Below are 18,673 nucleotides of genomic sequence, written 5' to 3'. Positions count from 1 at the left end.
CACCCCACTGAAATCAACTGTTCATTTATGTATTCTACATGATGAGTGCTGTGGGGCACTGGCTTCTCGCAAGACTGCAAAATTGCACTCATGGATCCACAAGGTGTTTCTAAGCAGAAAGAGGCTAGTGGTACCTTCCCATCATAAACAAGGCTATCTGTGAAGGTAATAGGCTCCTTATTGCTTGGACACTGATTCCAAGATCTCGAGAAAGGAAAGAGTTGCTCAGAAGTGAGCTATGGATGGATGAGCAGAGAGAGGGAGGAAGGTTCACAAGTCAGCTGACTTGCTCAATAGAGTATGGGCGGAGAAAGTTGCAAGGTAAGCCTTGGTCAGCATCACACAAGTGCTGGCACTGGAATTCATTATCTGAACATCTGTGCTGAACATAAAACCATCCTAGATTGTGGGGGGAGAAATAATGCATCTCCTATTACCCTACAAAAACAACAAAATAGAGCACAATCCTGATTGTTTTTTTGTGTTTGCCACATTAAGTGTCATCACTGTCCCTGGGTTTAGCTATGTATTTTGCCACCTCATAAAACCCCAATCAATCTTCCCTTCTCTCCTGGTACTAACTTACATGAAGCAGTCCCCATCTCTCCATCTTCCAGACCTAAAAAAAACAGCAGAGAGAGGAGGCCTCCCACCAGGTGAAGGCTTTCTTTTCTGTCAGAATCCGAGAGTAAATACAGATCCGAGTATTCACTTAGGAATTCAGCTGAGATCCATGTTAAGGAACATTCCAAATACACAATGGAGAAGAAAGCATTTGTGTGTGCTTGCCTGCCTCTGGGAGAATGTGGGGAGAAAGAAAAGGTTACTGTTTCATGTGAGGTGATTTCCCCCTTAGCTGCGGTAGGCAGAGAACACATCATCTCACCTGGAATGTGAGTCATTTTTGAAATGCTTGTTTTTAATTCAAACTTCTCTACAACCTGACAAGTGTGTGGGAGACCTCACAAAGCCAACATACAACATGTAGATTTATTTTTATACACAAAGAGGGAAGGATCCATCTAATGGCCAAAAGGTGACCCTAAGATAAAATATGTTAACCGCTTTTACTGTCAAGTGAAAAAAAAAATGAAAAGCTAGCTAGTCTTCACAATGGTAGAAACAAATGCTCTGAAGCTTCAGAGAGCTTCCTGCTCTACTCAAAGAAAAAGCCCAGATTGCTAGGAGCTGCTTCTCCAGATCCCTCCTCCCACTTCTTTGACTTGGCCTGTCTCACCTCAGTCTCTCTGGGCACATGCACTGCCGTCAAGGCACTCAAATTTGCTATGCTCTCTAGCTGAAACTAACTCCTGGGGGAGTTGATTCCCTCTTACACATCATCTCAACATCTTGACCATTAAATAACAAACGCTCTCATTGAAAACTGTTGAATAGGAGGTGACAGTGGATCCAAGCCAGAAAAAATAGGGGGATCAGTCTGCCTACAATACTGGATACGTGTGGGTGTAAAATACCATGGTGAGACCTCCTTTGGAACAACTGGCATGTACTAAAACTATGAAGGATGAGAACATAAAGTAGGTTATATCTGAGATGGGGATAAGAGTGGGAAGAGGGAACAGGGAAAGAATGTGGTCAAAATACTTTATGTACTTACGTGAAAATAAAGCTTGTTAAGATAGGTACGAGTGGGAGGAATGGCAGAAAGTGACCAGGAGGTGATGAGTCTGGTCAAAGTACGTGGTACTCACCTACGGAATTGTCAAAACTAAATCCCCTCATGGAACTAATTGATGCTAATAATGTAAATAGAAAGGAAAAAGTAAAGAGAAAACTCTCCCATGTTTTTTGTTTAATAGAAATTTACTAACTTAGTGACCAGGTATCTTTCCAAATTATATGCAATGTAAACTATAATTTAACTTTCCAGATGAGGACAAGCTATAGTTTTCAAAGTACTCTAATTTATGCACTGAAGCCCTGGATTCTGCAACCCAAATCAGTGAATTAAAGTAAGGAATTATGGATACCTTCTAATCCCATAACCTCTTCCTACTCATACCTCAAGATACCTGTTTATCCATGACATGTATCATATGCAGGAGAATACAAGCTCAGGCAACTGAAATCATGGCAAAGTAGTTCTTAAATGAATAAAGTTTATTTTTTCTATTTAGATCCTTATATCTTTGAATTACTCTTTATGTTACTTTATCCTCCAAATGGAAATAACCTACAGTCCTAGACACTACAGCTGTCTTTCTGTAAGCAGCTAGAATATATAGGTCTCCAGAAAGCTTAATTCTCAAAGGTCAATGAGAAAATCAAGTATGAAATGGTATGATTTAGCCTCTATATACATAATGCCCCAAACAACCTGTTGGCCTGCTACTCTGATAATCACATTGCTTTAACTATAATTCAGAAAATAAACACTTCAATTTATTTTTTTTCACCAAATTGACAGCTCTTGTTTCTCCTGAATTTCCTATTTGATACATGCATAGAAAACTTGGGAATGAAAGGATGCTTTAAATAGCATAGCACTTCAGAGATCTGAATATCTGGGAAACTCCTGGTGATTATGCTGTTTTGCTTCAGTAACCTCTTAGGAATCTAGGACCAAAACCTAGTGTGACACCTATAAACTATATCATTCGGTCAGTACAGCCAGGACTCCTTTACTTATCTGCAGGCAGGCTTAAAGGACATGTGAACAAAAAGTCTGAAAGTAATAAAACATTGAAGTAAGTAAAATATTTAGGACTTATAAAACACAAAGCTACAGATACTGTTTTACTCCATCCATATAAAATACATAGACAAGAAAGGTAAATATAGAGAGACAGGAGGTAGAGTTCATGTAGTCCTGGTCTGTGGGTAACAGTGAGGAATTAAGTGCAAACAGGCACAGAGTCCCTTATTAGGATGTAAATATTGTAAAAGTTGATGGTAGGGATGATTGGGGATGATTGCGTAGCTCTGCAGATTCACTGAGATATATTAACCTGGTGACTTTTCTGGTTTGTACATTATATCTTGGTAAAGCTGCTTTTAACAGAAAGGAGAGGAAAAAGTCCAGTGTTCTTCAAGAATTCATTTGGGCTGGGTGCCGGTGGGTGGCTCAGGCTTGTAATCCTAACTAGTCAGGAGGCTTAAATTTGAGGATTGAGGTTTGAAAACAACGTGGACAGGAAAGTCCAATAAATTACTCAAAACAAAAAAAAACAAAAACAAAACAAAAAAATAAATAAATAAACCCCACCAGAAGTGCTGCTGTGGCTCAAAGTGGTAGAGCACTAGCCTTGAGCAAAGGAAGCTCAGGGACAATGGCCAGGCCCAGGCCCAGAGTTCAAGCCTTAGGATGAGGGAAAAAAAAAAAAAAAAGATTTCATTTGACATTTTACACTGCTTATAATGTAAGGTACAGTTTCTGTTCTTTGCCCCACTCCTGAACACTCATGACCACCTGGGAGATGGTTACAAAGGTGCTATGCAGAGCATCTTGGGAAACACAATGACCTTGGGCCCCAGGAGCCAGATTGACTGGGTCCAACCTACCACTTGCTCTGTGTTGTCATTTTAAGGCAGTCCCTGTGCTTAAGTCACTCACTGATAAACAGAAATAATTATAATACTCACCTCACAGAGGTGTTATGAATATTAAATTCAAAATCTGAAAAATGTTTAAAGTTGTTTGATATCACTATTATCCCTTTTGTTTCGCCCAGGATAGTCAATAAATACCATAGGTTGTGCATATGGCAAAATAAGTTAGCAAGCATTATTTCGCACATAAAAGACTGCATTAACTCTGAAACATATCCTATGATAATTCATATTAAAATAGTACTATTATATTAATTCAGTGAATGTATGTGAAGGAAAAAATTAAGTGGACTACATAAAATGACTTTCTTCCAAAAATAAGAAGGTTGGAAGTCACCTAGAAACACATTCCTAAGAATTTATTGAAGTTATAGTTTTCATTATAATCTAGTAAGTGTGAACCCTATAAAAGTATTTTGTCTACTCAACTGTCAGGGTCAAAGTAGAATTGGGGTGGGTTGACTGGTGTGTCTTTTAAAAATACTGTATTTTCTGCAGGCAATGAAGTATACCCAGCAGGGATCCAAAATATATATGCAGCAACCAAATATGATTAAAAGCTTTTTAATGAAGGTACTGTAAACAGCATTTTCCTTCTGCTTTAGAATATTTCAAATACAAAATTAGCAAGCCCCAGAGACTGAAATTTCTGCTACAGGAGAGATGAAAGGTTAACTGTCTCAAAAGGGAAGAATATGTTTGACATATTCTATTTAGAAAATAAAAGGGCTTCCTAATAAAAGCAGAGCCTCACTTGCTGCGCCTAATGCTCCTCTTGTGTTTGCATACACAACTGAGTAATTAGAAAGCCCTACTCCAAAAAAAAAAAAGAATAAAAGAATAAAAAGCCATTTCAGACATCAGTCCGTTGTTTACTAGGCATGTGAGAGGCCCCTGGAGGTCACTGTGATTGACAGGATTTGGGTGTTGGTAGGAAGGTTGATAATGCACACACATCTCTTGAGAGGAGAACTCCAGAGTTCTGCCCATGTTTAATAGAAGGGCAGCAGCTATGGAGAACAATGTAATAGGCAAAGCCTGGGGGACTGGTGGGCGGAAGGATGTTCGAGGATTGCAAATGACATTCCCAGTCAATTAGTACCCATTAGGATTCCAAGGGACACCATGCCAAAGGGGTGGGAGTGAGGGGTGAGTTAAAAGAAAGAAGACTAAAATTTCCCAGAGCAAGGATCTTCCTTTACCAAAGACAAGGCACCCTTGTAGCCATTCCATTAGGTACACTTGAGCAGCCCAGCTCCCAAAAGCATCTTTATGAGCTGTTGAAGCTCAATTCATTTTGGAAAAGCAACTTTGCTTTCTATAATGTATGGCATGGTTGCTTTCATTAGGCATGTCTGACAGCCCCCTCACCCCCCAAAAAAACCCACAGCTTTGAATTACAAAGCCACCTTTTAAGTCTAACTTTCCTGTACTTGAATTCTTAGAAACTCAGTAAAAAAGTTTTTTCTTTTCTTTTCCCTGTATCTCTAGTCAGTGAGAGGAACCATGTCAATTATTCCCAAGGTTCTTAACTTAAAGATCCCTGTGACCTAAATTTAACAAGAGTACCCAGCCTGTTTCATTTGATTGGGATATATGGTTAAAGAGAACAAACCTATTACTATAATATGTTATTAAATTCACTGACAGAATATGACTTCAGCCAAAGATGATAAACACCTTCCAGGTACATAAAGAGATAATATAAGAACTTACCTTACCCAGGCATTGCTTTGGATTTTCACTTATTAATGAGATTGGCTGTTGCCTGTGTAAAGTTTTAAACATCAAAAAGCCTCATTCTTGAACTCAGAATCTGATAAGCAGAACCACGATACAATTTCTGATTCTACTTCACAGAACTTCAATTAAAGCTGCAGGAGTCTATATACCGAAATGTAGATTTTCATAAAATTGGGCATTTACCTTTTCATGACTCTTTTATCTAAAGACACAAGGGCCATTTCTTCAGATAAATGAACAAAAATAATCTTGGCAAGGTCAGACTAGGTTTTCCTAGCTTAATCCTTTTGGAAAATTTATTTTCACTTAATACATTTCATCCTGTAGAAAACCCTGTCCAGAATCTCTATATGATATTGAAACAATAAACAGACATGTAGTGTGTCAAAGTTCAAAGGGAAAAATATACAGAGGTCCTTAAGCAGTGTTTTCTCTTCTAAAATAAAACACTAAGAAAGCAAGGTCTGAGTGAAGCCCTTTGGAGCCCTGAGTGAAGTCATCAGAGTCTTAGAAAATGTATATTGCAGAAAATTATGAAATTAGACATCTATCAGAGCACCATAAACTCTCCCAAAAGCAGTTTTTCTTAATGATAATTCATGTCTGAAAAAAGAACATGGCTTTACTTAAGTGATCTTGAGTATTTTGGCTTAAATTTTAAGAAAAGGGAGGAATTGTAAATGTATTTTCATTCTGCAATTCTCAGTGCTGAAACCTAATCTTAGGAGGCTGCCTCTTGCCTTTGAACTGTAAGCAGTGCTGGCCCTGTGTGGTGTGATGAAGTGAGTGCCACAGTGACAAAGCACAGTGACTCCCTTTCCCATTCGGTCCTGATTTCTCATTCATAGCTTTGTTTCCCTTCTTAAAGAGGGTGAAATGACCCTCCATTCTTTTGCCACAAGGCCCACAGAACCATTTCAGGTTTTACAGGGACAGTGTGTCACCAGGGCAACTGAAATAAACACAGGAAAGACAGATGTGAAGGCCGGAATTCTTCAAATGCAAGAGGGTTTGACACTTCATAAATCACCATGTCACTCTGTTATAACAAAAACTGGTCTCATGTACTGTACAGGAGGCTTTTTCTTGGGAGACGTGCTGGTGGATTCTGCTTGCATACCACATCTGGTTTGTCACTAAGAGCTTGACAAATGCAGTGAATCAACAGGAGTGAGAAGAGGGTGGTAAGGCCTTCACTCTCAATACAATAGAGTCTTTTTGATAAAGAATTGAAGGAACCAGTTATGAAGTAATTCAAAATGCGAAAATAACTCAGGTATGAAATGAAAATATTTTAACATATACAGATAGAAAAGTCATTTTATGACCTTAGCAATCTGGCTAATACTGTTATTCTCAAAATGAGAGGCCAAAAACAAAGAGCATTAATTAGGACCTATGTTTGAGTCCACCCAACCAGGTAGAAACTCCTGTTGAGTTAAAAGTTTTAAAGTTCAGAGGATTAGACTGAACTTCAGACTCCCATCTGAAGATTCTTCTAAACACGCTGCAAAATAAAAGCTGCTCTTCACACTAAAACTACCAAGTTTTTCAGAATACTGTATATCTCTCTACTTGTTCCCACTGAAGTCTGCCTCACCATAGTAAGATCTGTGTATCAATGTATTTGCTGTTTAATAAATTATTTTCATAGAGATAGCTCAAGGTACTTCATGCTCAAACACCAGTCATATACATATAATCATATATAATCATATATATAAATTTGTGCGACTATAAACAGTCATTCATTTGCTAGTTGTTAAAAAATGGTTCAATGAACTGCATTCAATAAAACACCATATTTGTCCATTTTTCTAAGTTTCCACCTTCTGAAATTTAGTTCATAAATGCTGTCAAGTAAATATAATAGTGACTGAAAATCTAGGTGAAAACTATATGCTGTTTTGTCATTAGACCTATCCATTATTTTATGCCTTGTTCTTCTAGAGAAGCAAACAAATCAACTTCAGGCAGCAGAAATAAACACAAATATCACATAGCAGTGGTTCCTAATGAAAACACCTACATGAGAGTTCTTGCACTGTTTTATCTTCTGAGCAGTAAAAATTACAATAAATTCTAAGTGCAGTAACAGTTTGCATGAACTATTATTATGCTAATTGCAAAATAATCATTCTTTTGGAAAATATCATAGAGATGTCCAAGGCTGCATGATACAAGGGGACAGGAATACAACTTTGAAAATTCCTAACAGTATGTCTCTCCAAGCCACTAAATCTTGTGTCCCTGGTCTCTTTTTCATTTTAGTGGTCTCATTTCAAATAGGACAAGTTTGGATCAACTTTACTGGTCACCCAACATGCTTTAGCAGCTTTCTTCTTCCCTTCATAATCTATCACATCTACATTTTTAAAAATAAATCTTATTTTTTTACAATTTCCAACTCTTTGGTGTGTTCATTTACTTAAAAGCTGTCTGTAGTCCCGATTCAAAGCAAAGTTCACAAGGGAAAGCAACTGGCCTTGTGGAAAAATAGAAGGGTATTTTCAACATCCAAACAGAGTACACTAAAGATTATTTAATTTCCAGTGACACTGGTTTGGCATCCTTAATCCAAAATCCAAAATCTGAATTTGAACCTTACTTCAGAATATTTCAAATGTGGGGACATTCTGATTTTCAAAGCTTTGAAGTATCCAAGCCAAATCTGAAAGACACTTCTGATCCTAAATATTTTAGGTAATGACCTTAACCTGTGCAAATCCTTTAAGAACCATAAAGGTAGAAACTGGCTTAAATTGCCAAGTTACATACTTACACTCCATTATTACTGTTTAAAAAGAAATCAACAAACAAGATGAGGGGCAGGGGTGGGGGGAGAGAAATGGGGACCAAGACATGAGAAAGGGTATCAATGTTTGTGAAGTAGTGCATCTTCTATCTAGTGAATTTAATGTAACCCTTCTATTAATTACAATAAAAATATATGAAAGAAATCAACAATATCTGAAATTTAATCATCTAAACAATGCCTTCTCATCCTTCTGTGTTTGTTCTTACCTTATTTTTTTTATTTTATTTTTTTTGCCAGTCTTGGGCTTGGGCTCAGGGCCTGAGCACTGTCCTTGGACTTTCTCAAGGCTTAGCACCCACCACTTGAGCCTCAGCACCACTTCCAGCTTTTTTCAATGTATGTGGTACCGAGGAATTGAACCCGGGTCTTCGTGCATGCTAGGCAAGCACTCTACCTCTAGGCCAAACTCCCGGCCCTCTTACCTTATTTTTGAATGATTATATAGCGACGATAAAAATTAAGTATGAAAATTAGAATGTGTGCTACCCTTATTTTGTTAATTTTAGAAATATCATCATATATTCAATGTCCATCTTCCACTTATTTAAGCTCAAAATACTTTAGATGTATTTAAGCATTTGCTTTAAAGCAGACATGCCACTAATAACGGGCCTGACACATTGTGTAAATACCCAAGGCTTCATCACACTCAAAATCTCTTGTACACAAAGCACCACGAGGTACAAAGAACAAAAATTAGCCATGAGTCTTCTGCTGGCTAAGAAGCAACAAAGTGCCTTAAAAGAAAGGATTTGGGTCTAGGCACAACTTCAGTCAGTCCAAGTAGCTCTATCATCAACACAAAATACAGATTATATTCAGCACCCAGATTCTACAACATGCTATAAAAATGAATGGTTTAAGTGCATTAATCTATCATCCCTTTGCTTTCTCTATTGAAATAAATCCCTTTGAAATAACAAATGAGAATTTTCTTCTTATGCAGATGAGCAACTCTGGTGTTTTTACATTTGGTTGGTGGAAGAGAATGAAAACAAGTAGTAGACTGTGGATTACCATTTGCAATTAAGAAGAACAGATATATCTGCCTCTTCCTTCTAATTCCTTTCACTCTTATAATAGAAAATAATTAAATTGCACAGCAATTCAGAGTAACAGGTTGGGTTCTGAATATCTTCAAGGTGATACAAGATACCAATTAAAAGGGTTTTTTAAAAAAGTTACAGTGGTTTGAATCTTAGAAAAATCAATCTGTTGGATTCTTCTGTTTTGTAACCTATGTGGTTAATCAACCAAAACAATACCACTTAACCTCTTTTCACCCACGCCAATCTTTAGATAAAATCACTGAGCCATGCACACTCTAACAGGAAATTTCCATGAGTGACTCTTTAACTTGAAGTTACTCACCTAGGTTTCTGGCAAAAACAGATTTGTGAGTTAAAAAAAATGCTGGAGGTAGACTATTCTTGGCATCAGATACAGTCCACAAGTGGGAAAGACTATTACTAATGGCAAAGCATTGGTGCAGGGTCAGAAAGATGGGCAGAATTTAAGTTATGTGAGTCACAGCCAACTAGAAAGTATCTTGAAAAAAGCAAGTAAGGATGTAAAGGATTAAACAGCAGGCTGTGCTGGTGCACACATGTAATCCTAGCACTCTAGAGGCTGACACAGGAAGTTCTCAAGCTCAAGGCCAGTTTGAGCTACTTAGGGGGAAAAACAGCACAGAACACAACACAACATGAAAAGATTGTTTTCCAAACAGCTTCAGGTATGTATGTGAAACACAAAAGTATGTTATGCTATTTGCATATCATCTACTGTTCATGTCACTTCCTTTTATTTCTAACCATAAGCAAGCACAGAATATGAACCTTAACTAAATATGGGTCAAATGATTATAAAAGATACTGTAGAGGAAAAAATTTCATGTTGTTTGTTTCACTAAAAGCCTACCTATGTTTTTATATATTAGGTTGGTCAGACTTCATGATTAAATAGAAGAAGTAGTTTTGTGGGAGCCTAAAGGCTTTGTTTTGCTATATCTATCTTCTCCTACAGTAATGCCACTTTGCATCTTTAATGACTCTTAAAATAGTAGCTTCATATGCTTTAGCCTCACCCTAGAAATTTCTATTATAGTAAACAAATTTATAAAAATTAGGTAGTAAAAGGGCTCATAGTGTTTTTTAAAAATTTAGATTAGGCATAAATATGCCTAATTTGTGTGATACACAAATTAGATTTCTGAATTAAAGTTGTTCATCTTAGCCTAGTGGCAAGGTGTAAGGAAAAAGAACATCAGCCTTAGAGTCTGAGACAACCTAAGGAACTTTTAAGCTTCATACCCAGCACTCTCCGGGAGAGTAAACAGATATTTCAACTTCTCCAACCCTCCATTTTTTAGGTAAAAATACACACAATAGTTCCATAATGTGAAAGGGTTATTTCAAGATTAATGAGTTAGTTGACTGAAAAAAGCACAGTCTAGGCTCACATGGTTAATAGTGCACATATATTATGTATGAACATATATATGAAGTGCATATATATGATATATGCATTTATATACTGAATATTTACACATATACAATGCAAATTCACACATACTGCATATATACACATGCATAGAACATAAATACATATATACATACTACTCAAATGTATACATATTGTGTGCATATTGTACATATAGATGGATGTGTGCATATACTGTATATAACATATAAATACAGTGTATTTGTTCGTATGAATATTGTGTATATGACAAATATAAATACTATGTTCCTCTCTTATCTCATCTGATTCTTGTTAATGTGCTTCCAATTTCAGCTTTTGAAATACACACTTTAGCTACTTTTTTGCCAGTTTTGGGGCTTGGACTCAAGGTCTGAGCACTGTCCATGGGCTATCTCAAGGCTAGAGCTCTACCACTTGAGCCACAGCACCACTTCTGGCTTTTTCTATGTATGTGATACCGAGAAATTGAAGCCGGGTCTTCCTGCATGCTAAGGTAAGCATTCTACCACTAGACCAAACTCCCAGCCCCAACTTTTTAAAAAAAATTTTGAAGGCACAGGAGTTGCTCTGATGTTTTAGACACCTGCTTCTATCTTTTCTTTCAAATCTTTTATTCCATTTGAAATAAAATGTGGATTGTTTTCTAAAAGATGTTTATGATGGATATGTGGAAGTAAAATAAGAGTATAGAAGTAAATTAAAAGAAGACATTATGCAATTTTGCTTAAGGGGATCCATACAAGAGACATTTATCTGTCATTAAACTTCTGCCAGAAGTTGAAGACATCTGTAAACCTTGCATTATTCTAGAATCTAGATTCTAGATTTGAGAATGACGACACTACTTCCTGTAATCACAGTGGATTTCCAGAGGAAGTATGCTTTCCCTGCACCCACCCTTTCCAGTTTCAGGGTTACATGGACATATTCTCCCTGAATGTGAAACAAAAAAAGAGGTCTTATAGGACAAGAGCAAGCACACAGCCACACATCTTTCTAGATCCAAAAGTCATCCTTTATTACTCTAACATATTTTACATAGCACAGCTACAGGAATTCTGGCATTCCGGATTCATCTTTATATGTCCTTTTATATTCACACTTGAATTATAAATAGATCCTCTGATTAAATAGTTTCCCAAGTGATAAGTACATAGAATAGAACAGGATTTATTTCTGAATGTGAGAGTACATTATTTCATTCTAACAAGCAAATGAGTGGAGTAGTGAGTTATCCCAAGGAGATCAGGAGGGCAAATTCCTAAATAATAAGGTGCTGTAATATCAGTGGGAATATGGGGATAAACTGCAAGTACAATGGAAAAATCTAGTTCCTTCAATCATGGTCATAATAGCTTTTAATGCTGGGAAAGTACTGAAAAGCCATTAGAAATGTCTACAAATTACCACAAGATGGTTTAAAGGAAAAAGAAAGAGATTTTGCCCATGGCTTTGTTTGAATGTAATCACCATAGGTCCTACATGTAGTTACATTTTTGATTCACAAAAAGCAACTATATTAACTACAAAATGCCAGATTTTCGGTTATTTTGTCCTCAAGTAGAACATGAGAAAATACCTTTGTGGTAAGTTATTTCTGCTTATTTTCCCTTCCAGGTTTCTGACCATAAATATGACCATATGTTTTATAAGTATACAAAGAAAAAATACAAATAAATCCACGTTCTTGTTTACATGTTTAAAATTTTGAAACGTATAGGGTATAATACAGTCATATATAATTTGATCATTGAGATAAATGCTGTTTTCTTTCAAAACAGCCAGTTAAGATTCACCAACACTGTGTGTGTGTATGTAGACACACTTGTACTGGTGTGAATGCAGGGAATGGGAAAATAGAAAGCAGGAATCCTAATACCATCATATTGATTAAATAAATTTGCCTCTCAGAGTAATCTCATATATACTGTCTTGTTACTGATATATAAACCCCCCATGTGGCTGGCAAAGAAGTTTCATAATAATCTCATTAAGCCAATGAGAACTGCTAAGGTGGTTAACAGTGTGCTGTGATTAAGGTCAGCTAGTGACAGGTACTGACCATGTCAGGCAGCCAGCGTCACCTCCTCCTCTAGAGCATTCAACTGGCCACAATGATTTAAAAATAAAATAAAATAAAAAAGTTGGTTAGAACACTTCTCAAATGTGTCAGAAACCAGAGAATAAAATGGCTTCCAGAAAGTGAAGCTTGACAGGAAATGGACCAGAGTATATGTGGTTAGGTCATTCATTGTTAGCACATAATCCTGTCTCTGAACTGACATAGAACTGGCCATCCACAGATGGGACAGAGGGTCCTCTCTTCACCTCAACCATCTAGAAATGGGAAGAATGACACCCACCTTGTCCACACTATAAGGATACAGGATAAAGGGGGTAAACATCTTTTCCACCTCTGGAGCTTAATAAGCTGGACTTTCATTAAGTCCAGGCACAAGACTTCTCATCTTTACCTGACAGAATTACTTATTAAGAGACAAACAGCAATATCTCTGAGCTACAGACATAGCACTTACTAGTAAGAAAGAGTTGTTTTCTGTACTACTATCCAAATAGTACTTAAATTACTCAGAACATCTCCTAACTATACTTGAAATTCTATTATGCTACCAAAAACCCCAGTAAAATTTAGAATTTAATAGAAAAGGGATGAAATTAGCAATTTACCTGATTACATGGGTAAAAGAGATTATTTGGAGGCGGATTCTTGTGAACTTTTATGCCTCTGCTGGCCACAAACTTCCATTCTCCAGATCTCGGCCTCCTGAATAGCGAGGATGACAGGCATGAGCCACTACTACCAGGCTATTCTTGAGTGTTTTAAGAACTCACTAATTTTCTTTCTCCATCTTTTTACAGCTTGATCTCCCAAAACACAACAAAAGCCACTTAATTAAATGTTAAACATCCAGTGATGTCATTATAGTATTATAAATAAAATTTAGTATTTTAATTATACATGTAGATTTCAGAAAACCACCTGGCAAGGAGAACCCACTGTGCCTGCACACAGCTCAAACTGTGCTCTCAGACTCACACTTCTCCAGAGACTGCCTGAGAGTGTCAGGAGGCACAACCTAGGACTGCCAGAGATTCTGGCCATTGAGACAGGAAAAGGCAAGGAGCCAGCAGATTAATTGCTTGCCATTCTTTTTTTGGAATCAAGACAGACAGGCTTTGAAATACAGCCCCTTTGGTGCCATTCCACATGGTCAGCCAAGCTCTTCTGCTTTGTGCAAAACCTACGAGCAGTGTGGTGACATACCACCCCACATTGCTCCCCTACCTTTTCTGCCTCAATTGATATTTTTCCTCATTTATGCTTGCTTACAATTGGAGAGCCAATATCCCCCTCCCCTCTTTCATCCTAAACAAAGATTCCCAAATAAGCTGCTGATTCCTGATCTGGTTTATATGGAACCCATGTTAAGATGACGTCTTATATGCAATGCAGATTCCACCATGCACAGGGAGAAGAGAAAAATTTTGATTACCTAAACATAGCATTGCTTTACTTAGCCTCAAGATATGTTTAGGTAAGTGAACATTTTCAATATTTTGATCTTCAACAATAGTTAAGAATAGTTGTAGAGAATCATTGGGCACCAGTGGCTTAAGCCTATATAAGCTAGTTAGACGTTGAGTTCTGAGGATTGCAGTTCAAAGTTAGACTAGGCAAGAAAGTCCATGAGACTCTTATTTCCAAGTAAGCACCAAAACGCTGGAAGTAGAGGTATGGCTCAAGTGCTACAGCACTAGCCTTGAGAGGAAAAAAGAAAGAAAGAAAGAAAGAGAGAGAGAGAGAGAGAGAGAGAGAGAGAGAGAGAGAGAGAGAGAGAGAGAGAGAGAGAGAGAGAGAGAAGAGAGAAAGAAAGAGTGTTCAGGAACAGCACCTAGGCCCTGAGATCAAGCCCCAACACACACACACACACACACACACACACACACACACACACACTATAAACAGCTCCAGCTCCTCCATATTCTAGCATTGATAAGCTAGTCATAATAGTAAAGACAGGTTAGATTACAAAGGATCAATAACCACTTTCCAAACTTCAGTAGCTTAAAACAACAACGATTTATATCTTGGTTGCCCTGTATGTCTACTACATAAATCAGCAGGAATTATGTGCAGTAGAGTCACTCAGTGATAAGGTTAATAGACAGCTACTGTCATGAATGTGTTCATGTTAGTATTATTGGAATTATTACGGATGCAGTATGAAGGAGGAAAAAACACATAAAAGTCATCTGCCAGCTCCAGCCAAGGAGGAACACAGATGAATTCTACTCACATTTGGTTGACCACAGCTAGTCACATAGCTACACCAAATTTCAAATGCCTGGAAGGACAATTCAACCAAATGCCTTCAAGGAGAAGAACCCAAAACCTTTGCAAAAAGTCCAAATGGCTACTACAAAGATTACAGGGGTTAGTTATCGCTACCATAGGCATATTTTGCTTGGGTGGCTAATCTAATGACTTGCTGCGACGTCAAATAGCTTATGTAAAATGTTGGAGAGGGCTGGGAGTTTGGCCTCGTGGTAGAGTGCTTGCCTAGCATGCAACAAGACCTGAGTTTGATTCCTTGGTACCACATACATAGAAAAAAGCCGGAAGTGGTGCTGAAGCTCAAGTGGTAGAGTTCTAGCTTTGAGAAAGTCCAAGTACAGGGCTCAGACCCTGAGCTCAAGCCCAGGACTGGCAAAAAAAGTGTTAGAGAAATTTTAAAGCTGAAAATTCCATTGAACCTACAAAGTAAAACACAGACATCAAGATGCAGTGGAAAGAACGGAGTGGAAGACTGAGGCTCAAACTTTTTTTTCCCACTGGATGAGTAGAGCAACCATATTGACTACTTAACTATAGTCAAAGTGAAACAACAATGCTCACCCTGATAGAGTTTTCTAAGGGTGAGAAATGAAGCAAAGTGGTAATGTTGCATACTAAGGCTAGTGTTCAACAGGCACAGGTGGCTGCTACTGATTGACATTTACCTGTGCACTGCCTCTCCAGAAAGATGCATGCAGGTGTGTTGCTATCTTCTTTTGTCATATATGTGTCTTTCACCAATATAGATGAAATTTTTGTGAGGAGAATTTTAAAAATCAAATTTTCTAATGAGCCAATTTGTAAAGATAACTGATTTTTCAATAAAATTGCTATGTGTTTTGGGGGATGGAGCATGTGCGTGTGGTCCTGGGGCTTGAATTCAGGTCCTGGACAGTGTTCCTGAGCTTTTATTCCCCTCAAAGCTAGAATTCACCCACTTGAGCCACAACTCCAATTGTGGCTCTTTTTTGGCTAATTGGGAATACAACTCTTACAGGCTCTCCTGTCCTGGCTAGCTTCAAACAACTCAGCCTCCTGAATAGTGAGGATTACAGATGCCTGGTCAAAATAGTCTTTAAGACAGTGATTTTTGTTTTGTTTTGTTTTTTGTGATCTTTCGAGACATGGTCTTCCTGGTCCAGAACTCATGATCATCTTGCCTCAGCTTCCTGAGTTTAAGGATTACAGATGTTTGTTTGCATATTTGGTTAATAAAGAAATTTTTGAAGTCCGGAATTCAAGTTCAAAAAATTCAACTACAAAGAGACAAAGGGGAGATTAGTCTGTGACCTAAATAATGTTCCTATGACTTAATCTGAGAGATTCTGGGTAGCTGAATGCTCCTTATGAGCCAAAGAGATAGGGCTGCTCCCTCCAAAGCCTAGGTAATCTCAGCCACTGAAACTGTCATTACAGAACATAATCGACCCTGACTTTAATATTTTGTATATCCAGACACACTATTACAGGGCTAGAAACGCCTCCTTCTGAACCTCTAGTAAAAAAATAAGAGTGGGGGGTTTGCAGATAGGATGGTGGGTTAAAGAAGAAAAACATAACAGATGAGAAATGGCTGAAAAAAATGGGAGATGTGAGGTTAGAAGAGAGACTGTCTCAAGAAACATGATACCCATCCTCCAATGCCCAAAAGGCTGTCATGTAGAATAGATCTTTCTCTGTGCTGCTCTAAAGAGCAGGAGGAGGATAGAACAGTAGGAATTACCCCTTGACTGCTGGTGAGATCATGGCCAAGCCCTGGCCGGCTTCTGACCTGCTGAGGACATGGCAGGAATCCAAAGAGGCAGAAACTGGAGCCTAAGTCTTCAAATGGGCTTTTTCACCCTCTAATTGTATGAAGAATCTATCAGCCTTTGGATATGCTATACTTGTTCCAAATAGGCATCCTCTCCTTTCCTTTTTAATAAAGACATTATAAAAATAATAATGTAATGTGCAAGAATTCATTTACACTGCTTATGCTACAGAAATCTTGATTTAGTAGATATCCCTTTAGGTTACAATTTCTGCTGCTGGCTGCAATATAATAAAGATGCTGACAGTTGTGAATTACTTTACTGAGTTCTACAAGTTATCAACTGCAATGGTAAATAGGACAGAAATAAAAAGGTAAAGTAGATGGCTAGGTCAACAGGGGTGAAGCCTGCCTCTGTGCATAATTTAAGACCTCATGAAAATGATGGCAAACAGATACCCCTTGCTGAAGAAGAAGAGAAAGTACATATGTCTCTAAGTTTCAGGACAAAGAGGTTAATGGAAAATGGGACCGCTTTTGTTTTATGGGTCTCACTAAAGATGGATGGCCAAGGAGACAGGCAGGAGGAATTATTTCTTATCTAGAAGAAGCGGAGGTTAAGAGATGAGGCAATGGCGTGTGAACGCCACATGGGACAATTATTAGTGGAGATCTCTGAGTAAAGGTGAATGGCCTGTTGGGAGATAGGAGACATCTGATAGGTAAAGTCAGTCTGGCCCTGGGGCCATGACCTCATTAATAGTTAAACAATAGCACTGAAAATTAATGACCCACACCTGACTGCCCGGTGAAACTGCACTCCTCTTCACAACTCTCAGGAAATTCTTACATGCATAGTCCAGCAGGAAGTCTGGCTGCCAGTGGGTACAGTGATCCCATTGGGAATTAGCTTGGTTAAATGAGCAGCTGCAAGACAAATAATGAAACAGACTCCACCCGACCTCCACAACCCAACACGGGAGAGGAGCAGTCTGGAGTCTCTTAGAAGTAGAGCTTGGCCATATTGAAGGTATTTAGAAAGGGAAGACCATGAAGGGTTCTCTGTCAGAGTGGGACATGTGGACCAAACGGCATTAATGTGAGTAAAGAAGGCTGGGCACCCAGTGACCTCCACCCCATCTGCCATATGGCTGTCTGACAAAAGCGATTCGTCAAGCTTCTTGGTTGCCAAACATGCTGGCTTGAAATCACCAGGTGGAGAACATTTTAAAAGAGCAATTTAAACAACCTCATAATTTTAAATCTGAAAGATTTTCTCTTTGAGCACACAAGATTATCTAAGGTGTTCATATTCCCATTACGGTCTGAGAAAACAAAGAATATCCCCCCATCACCCCATCCTACTGCCCTTACTTCTCCTGTCTCCAGGTTGTCTTTCTGCTTTGTGCACAGATTTTTGAAAACAGAGTACAATAAATTCCATGCGTGACAGCTTACTACAGCTAAAGACTGAGCTCCTGAGATGCACCTTTTTATTTATGGGGGCTGGGGAAGGGAGGTAGTAATGCTTCCTGTATTGGATGCCTATGCTCTGCAGACCTTTGGGGACTTCTCTGCTGAATCCTTTAACAGCTGAGATGACAGGGTTGTCCATTACCAAATGGACAGCACTCTCTATTGATCAGGGCTCCACTTAGCGATCTCATTTGTCCTCCATTGTCCTCCTCCTGACTGCTCTCCATAGGAAAGGGGGGACCTTCTTTCAGGTGGTAGAGAGTTAATCTACATTCCAAGCACAACTGAGCAATTAAAACATGTAATGAACAGAACACTCCAGTGCTTCACCTACACAGAAGTCTGAATCAGGTTTCTCTCTATCTCCCCCATACAGGCCATGCGAAGTTAAAGAGGTAATCTACTCCTGAAAAAAAGCCCAGAAGACTAACTATAATACTCTTCCAACCTTAGAGATGTCAAGTGCTTGCTT

The 18,673-nt window shown here is 38.3% G+C and overlaps 1 protein-coding gene and 1 long non-coding RNA gene across 3 annotated transcripts in view; one reads left to right on the top strand and one right to left on the bottom strand.

Moving 5' to 3' along the window:
• Efna5 (ephrin A5) overlaps positions 1-18,673 on the bottom strand; it is a 280,528-nt gene that overhangs the window by 129,570 nt on the left and 132,285 nt on the right. The window lies entirely within an intron of this gene.
• On the top strand, positions 12,936-13,547 carry LOC150064132 (uncharacterized). The gene is made up of 2 exons (XR_016535116.1): positions 12,936-13,012; positions 13,496-13,547. It is a non-coding gene; the product is annotated as an uncharacterized LOC150064132 (long non-coding RNA).

This window comes from Megascapheus bottae, chromosome 4 (genome assembly GCF_031878675.1).
Source record: "Megascapheus bottae isolate mThoBot1 chromosome 4, mThoBot2.hap1, whole genome shotgun sequence".
Lineage (NCBI taxonomy): Eukaryota > Metazoa > Chordata > Mammalia > Rodentia > Geomyidae > Megascapheus > Megascapheus bottae.
Note: the sequence above shows the minus strand (reverse complement) of the source record. Positions and strands in the feature narration are given on the sequence as shown.